This window comes from Bufo gargarizans, chromosome 3, assembly GCF_014858855.1.
Source record: "Bufo gargarizans isolate SCDJY-AF-19 chromosome 3, ASM1485885v1, whole genome shotgun sequence".
Classification (NCBI taxonomy): domain Eukaryota; kingdom Metazoa; phylum Chordata; class Amphibia; order Anura; family Bufonidae; genus Bufo; species Bufo gargarizans.
Genome location: NC_058082.1, coordinates 328,849,231 through 328,865,446, shown reverse-complemented (window position 1 = coordinate 328,865,446; position 16,216 = coordinate 328,849,231).

Genomic DNA, 16,216 nt, shown 5'->3' with positions numbered 1-16,216 from the left:
ATCATGATTATTATCGACACGATTACACAGGTGGTGTACCACTTACACAATGAGTCTTATTTAGAGTACTTATGCTATGGCATTTATATGATCGTGTATACCAATATTTTTCACTATATGCACAAATTGTATGTTATTACTGGGATGCTGGCTGTATTCCTGTGATAATTTTTTTGTTTTTTTGAGCTGTTTTTCTATGTTTATACTCACATAATTGAATAATTTTCATTTGTATTACCACAATGCACCTTGGGTATAAATACCCCTGTATGACACTTGTAAACCATGCTTGATAAAGACCGCAATGAGCGGTTGAAACGTTGCAGAGGGGAATAAAGGATCCACGTTTGCTTTCACCTTAAGTCGGAGTGCTGCCTCATCTTTTTGCTACCTATATATATATATATATATATATATATATATATATATATATATATATATAGATAGATAGATAGATATTGCAGTTGCCTGCCCGTGTGTGAGAGGCCACAGGCCCACAGACTGTACTGTGTGCAAACCACTCATATCCGGTGGCACGGTACCTTGCAGATAAAAAAAGTCTTTTTTTTTTTCTCTGTAATATAATTGCAGTTGCCTGCCAGTGTGTGTCAGGCCCACAGATTGTACTGTGCCCACTGCCCACCACTGATATAGGGTGGCACAGTAGAATGCACGCAGTGCAATCTAAAAAAAAAACAGGCAGACACAGGCCACCCCGCATGGGGTCGTCATGGTCGTGGTGCTGTGATTTCCTTTGGCCCTAGAATAATGCCCAGTGTTAAGAGGCCACGTACCCAGAACTTGAAAAATTCTGAGGACATAGTTGACTAGCTTACACAGGACACCCAATTTTCTACAAGTTCCGCTCAGAACCTTGACGCACCATCCTCCTCCAGCTCAGCTTCAGGCACCTCTCAAGTTACCACTTGCCCGCCCACCGCCACCAACACTAGCACCACAGCCGCTTCACTTGATCTGTCAGAGGAGTTATTTACACATCAGTGGGAAGAAATGAGTGATATGAAACCATTATTGCCAGAGGATGTAGATAACAGGGATATGTCTCAGTCAGGCAGCATTACACACATGGATGTACGGTGTGATGTTGATGATGTTGTACCCGCTGCTGCTTCCTTTGCTGAGTTGTCAGATAAAAGTGAAGCTGTTGATGATGACGATGTGTCCGTGGATGTCACGTGGGTGCCCGCTCGAAGAGAAGAAGAACAGGGGAAAAGTTCAGATGGGGAGACGAGTTGGAAGCAGGGGGAGGTCGTCGCAAGGAGCTAGTGGCACAGTCAGACAGCATGTATCGGCACCCGGGGTCAGCCAGACAGCACGCAAATCAATGCATGCTGTTGCCACCACCAGAATGCCGTCATTGCAAAGATCAGCGGTGTGGCATTTTTTTTGTGTGTCTGCCTCTGACAACAGCGATGCCATTTGCAACCTGTGCGAAAAGAAACTGAGTTGTGGGAAGTCCAATACCCACCTAGGTACAACTACTTTGCGAAGGCACATGATCTCACATCACAAACGCCTATGGGATCAACACATGATGAGTACAAGCAGCACACAAACTCAAACGTGGTCCAGCATCTTCAGCCACGTCAACCACTGCTGTCCTCCTTGCCCCCTCTCAACCACTTGCCACTCCGCCTCTCACCTTCAGCAGTTCCTGCTCATCTGCCCACAGTCAGGTGTCTGTCAAGGAAATGCTTGAGTGTAAGAAGCCAATGACAGAGTCACTCCCTTGCCAAGCGCCTGACAGCTGGCTTGATGGAACTCTTAGCCCGCCAGCTTTTACCATACAAGCTGGTGGACTCTGAGGCCTTCAAAAAAATTTTAGCTATTGGGACACCACAGTGGAAGGTACCTGGCCGAAATTGGGAGGGGCTCAGAGGGGCTGGAGAAGATCCAGTGGTCATGGTCCATATCGGAACCAATGACAAAGTTAGAGGTAGGTGGAGAGTCCTTAAAAATTATTTTAGGGATTTAGGTCAAAAGCTTAGAGCAAGGACATTTCGGGCATTTTCCAAAATACTGCCTGTACCACGAGCCACACAAGAAAGGCAGTGGGAGATTAGGGAGATTAACAAGTAGCTCAAGAACTGGTGTAGGAAGGAGGGGTTTGGGTTCCTGGAGAACTGGGCCGACTTCTCTATCGGCTACAGGCTCTACCGTAGGGATGGGCTGCAGCTCAATGGGGAAGGGGCAGCTGTGCTGGGGAGAAAGATGGCTATAAGGTTGGAGGAGTGTTTAAACTAGGGACTGGGGGAGGGAAATTACACTATAGGAGGGGAAGATAGTGCAGATAGAGACCGGGGGCAAGTTAGTGGGACTCGGGGAGGAATGAAAGGAGGGACTAGAACAGTTCAGAAGGAAAAGGTGTAGAGAAAAAAATATACATAAACCTCTCAAATGTATGTATACTAATGCCAGAAGCCTGACTAATAAAACTGGGGAGCTGGAATTAGTGATGTGTGAGGAGGACTATGACATAGTGGGAATAACATGGCTGGTAATAGCTATGAATGGGCAGTTAATGTACAAGGTTGCAGTCTGTTTAGAAAGAGGGGGAGGGGTTTGCATTTATGTAAAGCATCGGTTCTCAACCTGGGGGTCGATCGGCCCTTTCCGGGGGGTCGCCTGAGGCTTCCTATTGTGGGTCGCCCGCACAACGGCAGCGGCCTCTTATCCTCGCGCACAGGAAGTGATGTCCTATCACTGCCTGTGCTTGAAGGAGCCTGACGTCTGGACGGGTAAGTCGGGCCGGCCTGTCTGCTGAGGTCCGAGTTTTTTCGTTAATGACATCGCCGCTGAGCACCACTGCCACCAATGATTTAATTGAGCCTGGCTAATTTTATTTTAATTATTTGGCTGAGCAAGGCTTAATTTATTTGGGGGGACATGAAGCACCGCTGATTTATTTATTTGGGGGACCCTGAGCACCATTGATTTATTTATTTGGGGGGGTGGGGACCTGAAGCACCGCTGATTTATTTATTTGGGGGACCCTGAGCACTTCTGATTTATTTATTTGGGGTACCCTGAGCACCATTGATTTATTTATTTGGGGGAGACCTGATGCACCACTGATTTATTTATTTGGGGGTACCCTGAGCACCGCTGATTTATTTATTTGGGGGAGACCTGAAGCCCCGCTGATTAATTTATTTGGGGGACCCTGAGCACTTCTGATTTATTTATTTGGGGGGGACTTGAAGCACCACTGATTTATTTATTTGAAGGGTACCCTGAGCACCACTGATTTATTTTTTAGGGGGTATTTGTTGTTTATTATTTATTTTAAAGTTATTTATTTGGTTTATAAATATTTTGTATGTATGCTAAAGTTCTGTGGTTATGAATGAATACTTGTGTATTTGAATTAACATTTGGTTAATGTAAGGGTTGGGGGTCACCACAACATGAGGAACTGTATTAGGGGTCACGGCTTTAGAAAGGTTGAGAACCAGTGATGTAAAGTCTTGTCTAAAGCCCACATTCCGTGAAGATATAAGTGAGGGACATGAACATGTGGAGTCACTGTGGGTAAAGATACATGGAGCTAAAAAATATTAATTACTAATAGGATTTTGCTATAAACCATCAAATATATCAGAATCCACAGAAAATCTACTACTAAACAAGATAGACGAGGCAGCAAATCATAATGAGGTGGTTATTATGGGGGACTTCAACTACCCAGATATAGACTGGGAAACTGAAACTTGTATATCTCATAAAGGAAACAGGTTCTTAGCAATAACCAAAGACAATTACCTCTCCCAACTGGTTCAGGACCCGACTAGAGGGACGGCCACACTGGACTTAGTATTAACCAATAGGCCTGACAGAACAACAGACGTGCAGGTTGGTGGACACTTGGGAAATAGTGACCATAAAGTAATAACCTTCCAATTATCATTCAAAAGAGCGTTTCTACAGGGAGGAACAAAAATACCAAACTTCAAAAAAGCTAAATTTAGCCAACTAAGAGAGGCCATAGGCCTAACTAACTGGAACAAAATTCTCAAAAATAAAAATACAGCCACAAAATGGGAAATCTTTAAAAACATCCTAAAATCTCATTGTGAGAGGTACATACCGTATGGGAATAAAAGGTTAAGGAACAAAAAGAAACCAATGTGGATAAATAGAACTGTAATGAAAGCAATAAATGACAAAAAGAAAGCATATAAATCAAGAAAACAGGAGGGTAGCACGGAAGCACTGAAAAACGATAAGGAAAAAAATAGAACATGTAAAAAAACAAATAAAAGCAGCCAAACTAGAGACCGAGAGATTAATTGCCAAAAAGAGTAAAACTAACCCTAAAATGTTCTTCAGTTATATAAATGTTAAAAAGTATAAATCTGAAGGTGTTGGCCCTTTAAAGAGTAATGAGGGGGAAGTCGCAGAGAACGACGAGGAGAAAGCAAAGCTGTTAAATATTTTTTTCTCCAATGTATTCACTGGGGAAAATAAACTGTCAGATGACATGCAGAATGTAATTAAAAGTGTCCTGTCTGACCCAGGAAGAAGTACATCAGCGACTAAAAAAGATTAAAATAGACAAATCGCCAGGACCGGATGGCATACACCCCCATATCCTAAGGGAATTAAGTAATGTCATAGCCAGACCCTTATTTCTGATATTTGCGGACTCTATACTGACAGGGAATGTCCCACTGGATTGGCGCATGGCAAATGTGGTGCCAATATTCAAAAAGGGTCCAAAAACAGAGCCTGGAGACTATAGGCCGGTAAGTTTAACATCTGTCGTGGGTAAACTGTTTGAAGTTTTTTTTGAGAGATGCTATCTTAGAGCATCTCAACGGAAATAAGCAAATAACGCCATATCAGCATGGCTTTGTGAGGGATCGGTCATGCCAAACTAATTTAATCAGTTTCTATGAGGAGGTAAGTTCTAGACTTGACAGCGGCGAATCAATGGATGTCATATATCTGGACTTCTCCAAAGCATTTGACACTGTACCACATAAAAGGTTAGTATATGAAATGAGAATGCTCGGACTGGGAGAAAACGTCTGTATGTGGGTAAGTAACTGGCTCAATGATAGAAAACAGAGGGTGGTTATTAACGGTACACACTCAGATTGGGTCACTGTCACTAGTGGAGTACCTCAGGGGTCAGTATTGGTCCCTATTCTCTTCAATATATTTATTAATGATCTTGTAGAAGGCTTGCATAGTAAAGTTTACATTTTCGCAGATGACACTAAACTGTGTAAAGTAATTTGCACTGAAGAGGACAGTATACTACTACAGAGGGATTGCAGTCTTGGGCAGATAAGTGGCAGATGAGGTTTAACACTGACAAATGTAAAGTTATGCACATGGGAAGAAATAATGCAAGTCACCCGTACATACTAAATGATAAAACACTTGGTAACACTGACATGGAAAAGTATCTAGGAATTTTAATAAACAGCAAACTAAGCTGCAAAAACCAGTGTCAGGCATCTAAACCATCCATCGATGGATTAAGGAAGCTATTAGGGAATCCTTTGTTTCCCAATCTCTGGACCCTCCGGGGTTTGTGAGGGCCCATTCTACAAGGGCCGTAGCTACTTCTTTTGCCGAGAGGAGTCTTTTTCCTCTCAACATGAATTGCAAGTCTGCCTCCTGGAGCTCTGAATCAACATTCATCTCCCATTATAGATTGGATGCCAGATTAGCTGAATACTGGGCATTTGAGCAGACTATACTTGATTCTGCCAGGCTTGAGGGCCCTCCCTAGGGGTTCTTCTTGCTATCTCCCTATCTGTGCTGCTGTTAGGACATAAGGGAATCGTTAGTTTCTACCGATAATTAGGTTTTCCCTTAGTCCTAAAAGCAGCACACAAATATGCCACCCTAGTAAGTATAGTTTTTTTCTTGCTATAACACAGTGGGCTCAGGGTGATTCCCTCCTTCATAGGTGATACTTAACTGTTTAATTGTTTTATTTACTTGGGCTCAATAATAATTCCGCCGGTCCTACCAGTCCTCGGGGAGTGGTTCACCTCATCTGTGCTGCTGTTAGGACAAAGGGAAAACAAATTATCATTAGAAATTAACGATTTTTACAATATGAAAGCCAGAAGCCCTAAACTTGGCACAGTCACTGGGTGAGTGTGGTTAGAATTTAGGAAAAGTGGGTGGAGCCTTCAACAGCCAATCAAATTTCAGCCATCTCCTGAAATGGGAAAATTTAAAGCTGCCTCTGCTCTTAGACTGTTAACTTGGCACAGATGGTCTCTGGAAGACTGGGATTAAATTTCAGAAAAGTGGGCGGGACAAAAAACAACCAATCAGATTTCTTTGATTGATTTAAATGGAAAAAATTTAAAATGCTGCTATTCTCACATTATTGATGTCATGGACCTCAAATTTCACAAATGTGGTTATTGGGTGTTTCCACTTCTAGGTTAGAAAAAGTGGGTGGGGCCACCAACAACTAATCAAATTTCACCTATTGATTTTCAATAGAATAGATTTTTACACGTTAAATGCCATAATTCGCAAAGCCTAAAGTGTTAGTCACTCGGCGACTGTGGTTCACAATTAGGAAAAAAAGGAGCGGGGCAACAACAGCCAATCAGATTTCAGCTATTGAACTTAATGATAAAACAGATAAACTGCTGTTATTATCACAGTTTAAATGCCAAGTGTCCCAAACTCAGCACAATTACTCACTGGGTGACTACAGCCAAAATTTTGGGAAAGTGGGTGGAAGCCTAAAACAGCCAATCAGATTTCACCTATTGACTTCAATGTAAAACTTTCAAAGACTGCCATTCTCACAGTTTTAAAGCCAGAGGCCCCAAACTTGGCACAGACCATGACAGGGTGACTGGGGTTAAAATTTGAAAAACTGGGTGGAGCTAAAAACAGCCAATCAAATATTACCTTTTGCTATTCAATGGGAATATATAAATTGCTGTCATTCTTACACTGTTAATGGCAGGGTCTTCAAACTTGGTACACTCGGTCACTGGGTGACTGGAATTTAAACTTAAAAAGTGGACGGAATCAAACACAGCCAGCCAATCAGATTTTTTTTTAATTGGAAAAACAAAAAATGCTGCCATTATCACATTATTGATGTCAAGAACCTCATATATCACAAATGTGGTCATTGGTTGTTTCCATTTCAAGGTTAGAAAAAGTGGGTGAATCCACCAACAACCAATTTTTTCTCATTGATTTTCAATAGAATGCTACTCCTTCCACAGTTTTATGAGTACAACTACGAAACTTTATGCACTTCTTCGGCCCATAGCCATGTAGGCTGCTTGTCCTTTGTTAAGCAATCCCACCCTCTGTGCCCCTGACCCCATTTTTCCCATAGGCTTTCATTGTAAAATTTTCTACTTTCGCCACTCAAACAGCTCTGAAGTTAAACTCATCAAACTTGAGTCACTTAGTCATGGGGTCGACTTAAAAAATGTTGTCAGATTTTAAAAAGATGTTATTCTTACAATATGAAAGCCAAAGTCCCCAAACTGGCACCATGGATCACTGGGTGAGTGTGGTTAGAATTTAGGAAAAGTGGGTGCAGCCTTCAACAGCCAATCACATTTCAACCATTTGTTTTATATGGGAAATTTTAATTACCGCCGCTCTTAGACTGTTAATGGCAGGGCCTTCAAATTTGGTACAGTCAGTCATTGGGTGACTTGGGTTCAAATTTTAAAAAGTGGGTTGAGCCACAAACAGCCAATCAGATTTCAAGCCAACAACCTGTAGTTTCTTCAGAAATGACACCATCTAGTTTTGGTGGCTTGAAAAAGCCAACATACTGTTATTCGATTGTTTCAGCTTATTATTCAGTTTTATTATTTTTCTCTGCCCCTCCTTTTTCTATATGCTACTCCTCCTACAGTTTTAGGGTTACAAAAGCCAAAATTTCCACACTTCTTCAACCTATATTGAGGTAAGTTTCTTGTGCTTTAATAAGCGATCCCACCCTCCGCGCCCCTGCAGCAGACCACCGAAGACCCCTTTTTTGCCATTGACTTTGACAGGGAAAATTTTAAATCGCTCCCACTCGAACAGTTTTGAAGCTACACTCCCCAAACTCAGACCACATATTGTTGGTATCAACCCAAATAAAAGGGTAAATTTTAAAGGGGACATCTCAAAGTGGGCAGAGCTAGCAATGGCCAATGAAAATTTAGCTATTTTCTATACGCTACTCCTCCCACACAGTTTTAGGAGTACAATTACTAAACTTTGCACACTTGTTTGGCACATACCCGAATAGGTTGCTTGTGCTTTGTTAGCTGATCCCGCCCTCTGGCCCCCCGAAGACCCCACTGTTTGTCATAGACTTTCATTGGAAAATTGTAAACTTTTGCCACTCGTACAGCTTTGAAGTTAAACTCAACAAACTTGGGTCACTTAGTCATGGGGTCAAGCTGAAAATTTAGATCACATTTAAGGGATGCTAAAAAGTGGGCTAGCCACAAACAACCAATCAGATTTTCCCTATTGACTTCAATGAGAACATTTAAATTGGCTCTGTGGGTTACTGGGTGACTGCGGTTAAAATTTATAAAAAGTGGGCCGAGTCTACAATGGCCAATCAAATTTCAGCCATTTGTTTAAATTGGAAAATGTAAAACTGCCACTGCTCTTAGACTGTTAATGGCAGGGTCCTCAATCTTGGCACAGTTGGTCACTGGAGGACTGGGATTAGAATTCTGAAAAGTGGGCGGGGCCAAAAACAACCAATCAGATTTGATTGATTTAAATGGGAAAAACTAAAAATGCTGCCATTCTCACATTATTGATGTCATGGTCCTCAAATATCACAAATGTGATCATTGGGTGTTTCAATTTCAAAGTTAGAAAAATTGGGCGGAGCCAGCAACAACCAATCAAATTTCGCTCATTGATTTTTAATATAAAACTATAAAACTGCTGCCATTTTTACACGTTAAATGCCATAATTCCCAAACCTTAAAGTCTTAGTCACTGGGTGGCTGTGGTTTAGAATTAGGAAAAAAGGGGGTGGAGCAACAACAGCCAATCAGATTTCAGCCTTTGACCTTAATAAAAAGCGGATAAACTGCTGCTATTATCACAGTTTAAATGGCAAGTGTTCCAAACTTAGCACAATTAGTCACTGCAGTCAAAATTTAGGAAAATGGGTGGAGCCTTCAACATCCAATCACATTTCAGCCATTTGTTTTATATGGGAAAATTTTAACTGCCGCCACTCCTAGACTGTTAATGGCAGGGTCCTCAAATTTCTTCAGAAACAACACCATCTAGTTTTTATTGGTCTTGGATTCTCAATAAAATACCATGTAAGGCTACTTTCACACTTGCGCTTGATCGGATCCGTTCTGAACGGATCCGATCATATTAATGCAGACGGAGGCTCCGTTCAGTACGGATCCGTCTGCATTAATAACTTAGAAAAATTTCTAAGTGCGCAAGATGCCTGAGCGGATCCGTTGAGACTTTCAATGTAAAGTCAATGGGGGACGGATCCGCTTGAAGATTGAGCCATATGGTGACATCTTCAAGCGGATCCGTTCCCATTGACTTACATTGTAAGTCTGAACGGATCCGCTCGCCTCCGCACGGCCAGGCGGACAGCTGAACGCTGCTTGCAGCGTTCAGCTGTCCGCCTGGCCGTGCGGAGGCGAGCGGAGCGGAGGCGAGCGGAGCGGAGGCTGAACGCCGCCAGACTGATGCAGTCTGAGCGGATCCGCTCCATTCAGACTGCATCAGGGCTGGACGGAGGCATTCGGGTCCGCTCGTGAGCTCCTTCAAACGGAGCTCACGAGCGGACCGACGAACGCTAGTGTGAAAGTAGCCTAATGTGAACAGATATTTGCATTGCCAATTTGTTCATCTCAGTGTTCCTGACATTAAGCAACTGAGATTCCCAGTGTGCTAGCCTGAAATAGCCTCTAGAGTTGAAGTCATCCATCATATAGGCCAATCCACAGATGTGCACTATACTACCAGCCTCAAATTCCCCAGTAGTAGTTTAATGGGGATACAGGGTATCGCCACCAGCAGTCTGTTTTTTCTAATGCCTAAACATAAAAGAGACAGTGGGCATGTACATTAGCTGGGACACCCAGGATGATCTAACGGTACCCACAAAGCCTATTCACTAGGCTTGCAGTTTTCTTGAAATTTGCCCCTTACCAATAAAGTCTTCTACAGAAATAATCAAAGCAATGACTGGATAGTTCCCTGTAGAAGGATAAAAACAATGGAATAACAAATAATACATTTAATGTTTTGTTAAAATAAAAGTTATTTTTCATTTGAAAGTCTGTCAATATTGTTAATTTGTACAGTGATAGGCAAGATAGGGATTTCTTCAAGTAAATATACACACTCCCCTAATCCATTAACCCGTAGAGGACCCATGCCGTGTACGGCACAGATGTCAGTGACTTAAGGACCAGCGCTGTACATGTACAGCACTGTGATCGGGCGGGTGCAGGAGATGCGCCCGCCCGATCCGCGGCAGGGGTCCGGCAGTCACTGATAGCCAGACCCTGCTGCATGCGCCAGCATCGGTGAAATCACTGATGCCAGTGCATCAACCCTTGATGTGCCGCGTAACATGCGATGTCCTCGCGGGAATCAGAGCTGCCGTCGGGTCCCCATGCTGCTGTGACAAGGACCCAATGGCATGGAAGGCAGCGCAATGCCTTCCTTAGGCATGTCTTCCGGGAGAGAGCCTGTGAAATCCAGCCCACTGTGAGATCTCACAGGAAGGAAGCTGTATGTTTAATCTCCAAAAGTGGGACAAAAAAAAGGAGGGAAAAAAAGGGAAAAAAATAAAGTTTTCGAAAAAAGACATTTAAAGTTTCAAGTAATAAAAAAATAAAATAAAATCCTTTTGCCAAAATAAAGGGTAACATTTTTTAAAACATACACATATTAGGCATTGCCACGTCCGTATCGGCCGGCTCTATAAAATTAACACATTAACTAATCCCTCAGATGAACACTGTCAAAAAAATAAAATAAAAACTGTGCTAAATAAACAATTTTTTTGTCACCTTACATCACTAGAAGTGCAACACCAAGACAATTAAAAAGGCGTATAACCCCCACAATAGTACCAATCTAACCGTCACCTCATCCCGCAAAAAAGGAGCTTCTACCTAAGACAATCACCCCAAAAATAAAAAAAACTATGGAATATATCAGAATATGGAGACACTAAAACATTTTTTTTGTTTAAAAATGTTTGTTATTGTGTAAAACTTAAGTAAATAAAAAAGTATACGTATTAGGTATTGCCTTGTCCGTAACAACCTGATCTATAAAAATACCACATGATCTAACCCCTCAGGTGACCACATAAAAAAAAAAAACAATGTAAAAAAAGCAATTTTTTGTCACCATACATCGCAAAAAGTATAATAGCAAGCGATCAAAAAGTCATACGCACCCCAATATAGTGCCAATCAAACAGTCATCTAATCCCGCAAAAATCATACCCTATCTAAGACAATTGCCCAAAAACTGAAAAAACTATGGCTCTCAGACTATGGAGACACTAAAAAATGATTTTTTTTGTTTCAAAAATGAAATCATTGTGTGAAACTTACATAAATAAAAAAGTTGACATATTAGGCATCGCCGCATCCGTAATAACCTGCTCTATACAAATATCCCATGAACTAACCCCTCAGGTGAATACCGTAAAAAAATAGAAAATAAAAGCGGTGTTAAAAAAGCAATTTTTTGTCACCTTACATCACAAATGGTGTAAAAGCAAGCGATCAAAAAGTCAAATGCACCCTATAATAGTACCAATCAAACCGTCATCTCACCCCCTCCAAAAAATGAGCCCCTACACAAGACAGTCGCCCAAAAAATAAATAAAACTACGGCTTTCAGAATGTGGAGACACTAAAAAATATTTTTTTTTCAAAATACCAAAAACTGAAAACAAACAACCAAAAAAAGGTATTTGACATTGTCGCGTCCATAACAACCTGCTCTATAAAAATACCACATGATCTAACCTGTCAGATAAATGTTGTAAATAACAAAAATAAAAACCGTGCCAAAACAGCTATTTCTTGTTACCTTGCCTCACAAAAAGTGTAATATAGAGCAACCAAAAATCATATGTACCCTAATATAATACCAACAAAACTGCCAACTTATCCCATAGTTTCCAAAACGGGGTAATTTCAAATGTAGTTTCAGGGGGTCTTCAAATGTGACATGGTAGCTTAAAATGATCCCAGTGAAATCTGCTTTCCAAAAACCATATGGCATTCCTTTCCTTCTGCACAATACTGTGTGCCCGTACAGAAGTTTACGACCACATATGGGGTGTTTCTGTAAACTACAGAATCAGAGCCATTAATATGTAGTTTTGTTTGGCTGTTAACCCTTGCTTTGTAACTGGAAAAAAAGGATTAAAATGGAAAATCTGCCAAAAAAGTGAAATTTTTAAATGTCATCTATATTTTCCATTAATTGCTGAGGAACACCTAAAGGGTTTACAAAGTTTGTAAAATCAGTTTTGAATACATTGAGGGGTGTAGTTTATATTATGTAAGCCTCACAAAGTGACTTCAGACCTGAACTGGTCATTAAAAAGTGGGTTTTGGAAATTTTCAGAAACATTTCAAGATTTGCTTCTAAACTTCTAAGCCGTCTAACATCCCCCAAAAATAAAATAGCACTCACAAAATGATCCAAAAATGAAGTAGACATATGGGGAATGTAAAATAATAACTATTTTTGGAGGTATTAATATCTATTACAAAAGTAGAGAAATAGAAATTTGAATGGCCTGGATAAGTAAAAGCATTTTAAAGTTATCACCACAGAAAGTGACACATGTCAGATTTGCAAAAAATGGCCTGGTCCTTAAGGTAAAAAATGGCAGGGTTCTGAAGGGGTTAAATAAATGTATCTTTAGTACTCCAAAGATGGTTTTCCATAAGGACCATGATAAGAGATAAAAGTTGGGTAGTTTGTGATATGCCTTTATATGGTTGCATGTGATTATTCCTAATTAAGTGATTAATTGCGATATTCGTGATTAATATTCGCTATTCAAATATTCACGCTCAACAATATCGGCAAGCACTTACTTTTAAGTTATAAATGACAGAGCGCTGAAATCAACTCACCTGTCTCTACTTTATTCTGCCATTAGTATGGGCAGCATAAAGTTGATGACAGGTTCCCTTTACACTGGGTTCACACCTGAGCGTTTTACAGCGTGTTCCTATGCGCTGTAAAACGCTCAACAAGGAGAAACCAATGATTCCCTATGGGAATAGTTCACACCTGGGCATTTTACAGCACGTACGATCGCGCTGTAAAACGCCCTACGCTCAAAAAAGTACATGAGCTTCTTTGGGGCGTTTTGTCGCGCATTCCCATACATAGACATTCGGGAACGCGCGACAATGGGCGTTCGCTTGTCTCTGTATGCGCGATTGTAAACGCCGGTACAATCGCGCATACAGAGCGCTCCTTTCGGAACGCACAGGTGTGAACCCAGCCTAAATGGCCTCTTTCACATGGTAAGTATTTGGTAATTTGCATCAGTATTTGATCAATATTTGTAACCCAAAAACAGGCCAGAAGTAAAAGCCCTTTTTGCAGAATATTCCGGTGTGGCAGCACACTATAGTATGATCATTAGTGACAGAATGATCTAATCTGTTGCATCAGGCATGCCTGATTCATCTTTATGAAGGTTAGTCTCTCAACATTTTGGGCAGAAAGGCGAGTTCCCTTAGGGGTAACTATGCCGTCGGCTGCTCTGAACACCAACTCTAATGCCACACTACTGGCCAGACAGGAAGGCATTCCCATGGCAAACTTGGCCAGTTGCGGCCACACTTCAAGTTTGTATGCCCAGTAGTCCAGTGAATCTTGGATTAAGGGTGACAGGTCGCAGTCCAAGTATGCCACCACCTGCTGTTGGCAGAAGAAAATGGCTTTGCATATGTTATATGCTGGAAGACCACTGTGAACTGTGGGTGAGGACAAAGTAGAGGATGAGGAGACAGAGGAGGACATGAGTGAAGAAATCCGAGCATTACAAAACAGAAGCAACATTCCCATCACCTGGCCAAGTTGCTGGTGCGCCTGGGCCAGAACAACATTTACCCGATGGGCTTTGAATGACATATATTGTCCTTGACGATAGTTACAATTTCACACATCAGCGCTGACTTGAATTCTACCAGATACCGAGAGACCCAAGGGCTGGCCCACCTTCTGCTCAACGTACGTGCGCAGGGCTGGTACAGCTTTTTTTTTTTAAGTACTGTTGGCTTGGGACAGGAATTTGGCTAGGTGCACATTCAGTTTCTGCACCACTGGATGAGTGTGCTGTCTTTTTACAATTGCCTTGGTGATCGATTACTGTTGAAACAAGTAAGGTGGAGATTCATCAGGAGCAATAGATGACATTGAAATCAATGGGAAGGAGCAACATCTTTCTTATGCTGATGTTGTCAAGCCCTAATTGCTGAAATGGAGGTGCAGGCTGATGGGAGATTCAGCAGTTGCTGCTTCAGGCTGTAACAATAAATGAGTGGCACGGTTTTATCACGGCACTTTATGGTGGCGCACCATGTGTTGATGCAGGACCGTCGTGCCAACATTAACACCTTGACCAGCGCCTTGTGCACATCCCTGACCTCTCGCAACATGTGCTCCCACACAGCTGTCATCATCAGTAGTTGCTCGCCTAGAGGAGTCTGCAGCGGACCTCTCCTCCAGGCCTATGCTGGCCTGTAACTGCTGACTGTTCTCAGAAAGCTCATCCTCTCTGAAAAGCCTAGCAGAGCCAGTGCCATATATTACATGTCTAGCAGAAGGAGCAACAAAGCAAGAGACAGGTTCAGGACAGGTGGCAGTTTCTGGGCAATGTCTACTAAGCATGGTGTCAGAGGAACCCACAGATTCCTGGATGTGTATATTTGTTGTTGAACAAGTCATCCATTCCAGTACAGTTGGATTGTTGGTTAAAACATGACCACTGGCCTGTTGCTGCAGGCTGCTACTACCACCACCCCTTCTGCTGCTACTTGTGCCTGCTACAGCAACATTTTTGTCACTGCCTGTTTCTTTGGAGAGCCCATGCAACTATTTGTTGGCCATAGTGTACAGTAACTGTATCCGTAATGTAACAGATTAAGAATGTGGCAACAAGATGCACTCAGCGATATATTAAAATGCCATTTAATACTGAGGCACAGTAACTGTGGCAGCAGTTCAACAAGATGCAGATATATTAGCTTTAATACTGAGGCACAGTAATTCTATGTACAAACAGCTTTAGGCTACTTTCACATTTGCGTTCGGGGCTCCGCTTGTGAGTTCCGTTTTAAGGCTCTCACAAGCGGCCCCGAACGGATCCGTCCAGCCCTAATGCATTCTGAGTGGATGCGGATCCGCTCAGAATGCATCAGTCTGGCAGCGTTTGGGCCTGAACGTTCGGGTGTCCGCCTGGCCGCGCGGAGGCAAACGGATCTGTCCAGACTTACAATGGAAGTCAATGGGGACAGATAAGTTTGAATTTTACACTATATGGTGCAATTTTCTAACGGATCCGTCCCCCATTGACTTTCAATGTAAAGTCAAAACGGATCCGTTTGCATTACCATGAAAAAAAAAATAATATATATATATATATTTTTTTTTTTTGTTCATGGTAATGCAAACGGATCCGTTCTGAACGGATCTAAGCGTTTGCATTATAGTTGCGGATCCGTCTGTGCAGATGCCAGACGGATCTGCACCTAAACGCAAGTGTGAAAGTAGCCTAACTGTGATATGGAAGTAGATTAACAAGATGCATCCACCAATATATTAGACTGCCCTTTAATACTGAGGCACAGTAATTCTATATATAAACTAGCAGATTAACGGGGATTGTTGCAGCAGTTCAGCAAGATGCAGACAGTGATATATTACCCTTTAATACTGAGGCACAGTAATTCTATATATAAACTAGCAGATTAACGGGGATTGTTGCAGCAGTTCAGCAAGATGCAGACAGTGATATATTACCCTTTAATACTGAGGCAGAGTAATTCTATGCATAAATTACCAGATCAATGGGGATTGTGGAAGCAGTTCAACAAGATGCACAAGGTGATATATTAGTAGTGTTGAGCACGAATATTCGAAAAGCTAATTTTTATCTCGAATATCGCCACTTCAAGAATTCACGAATATT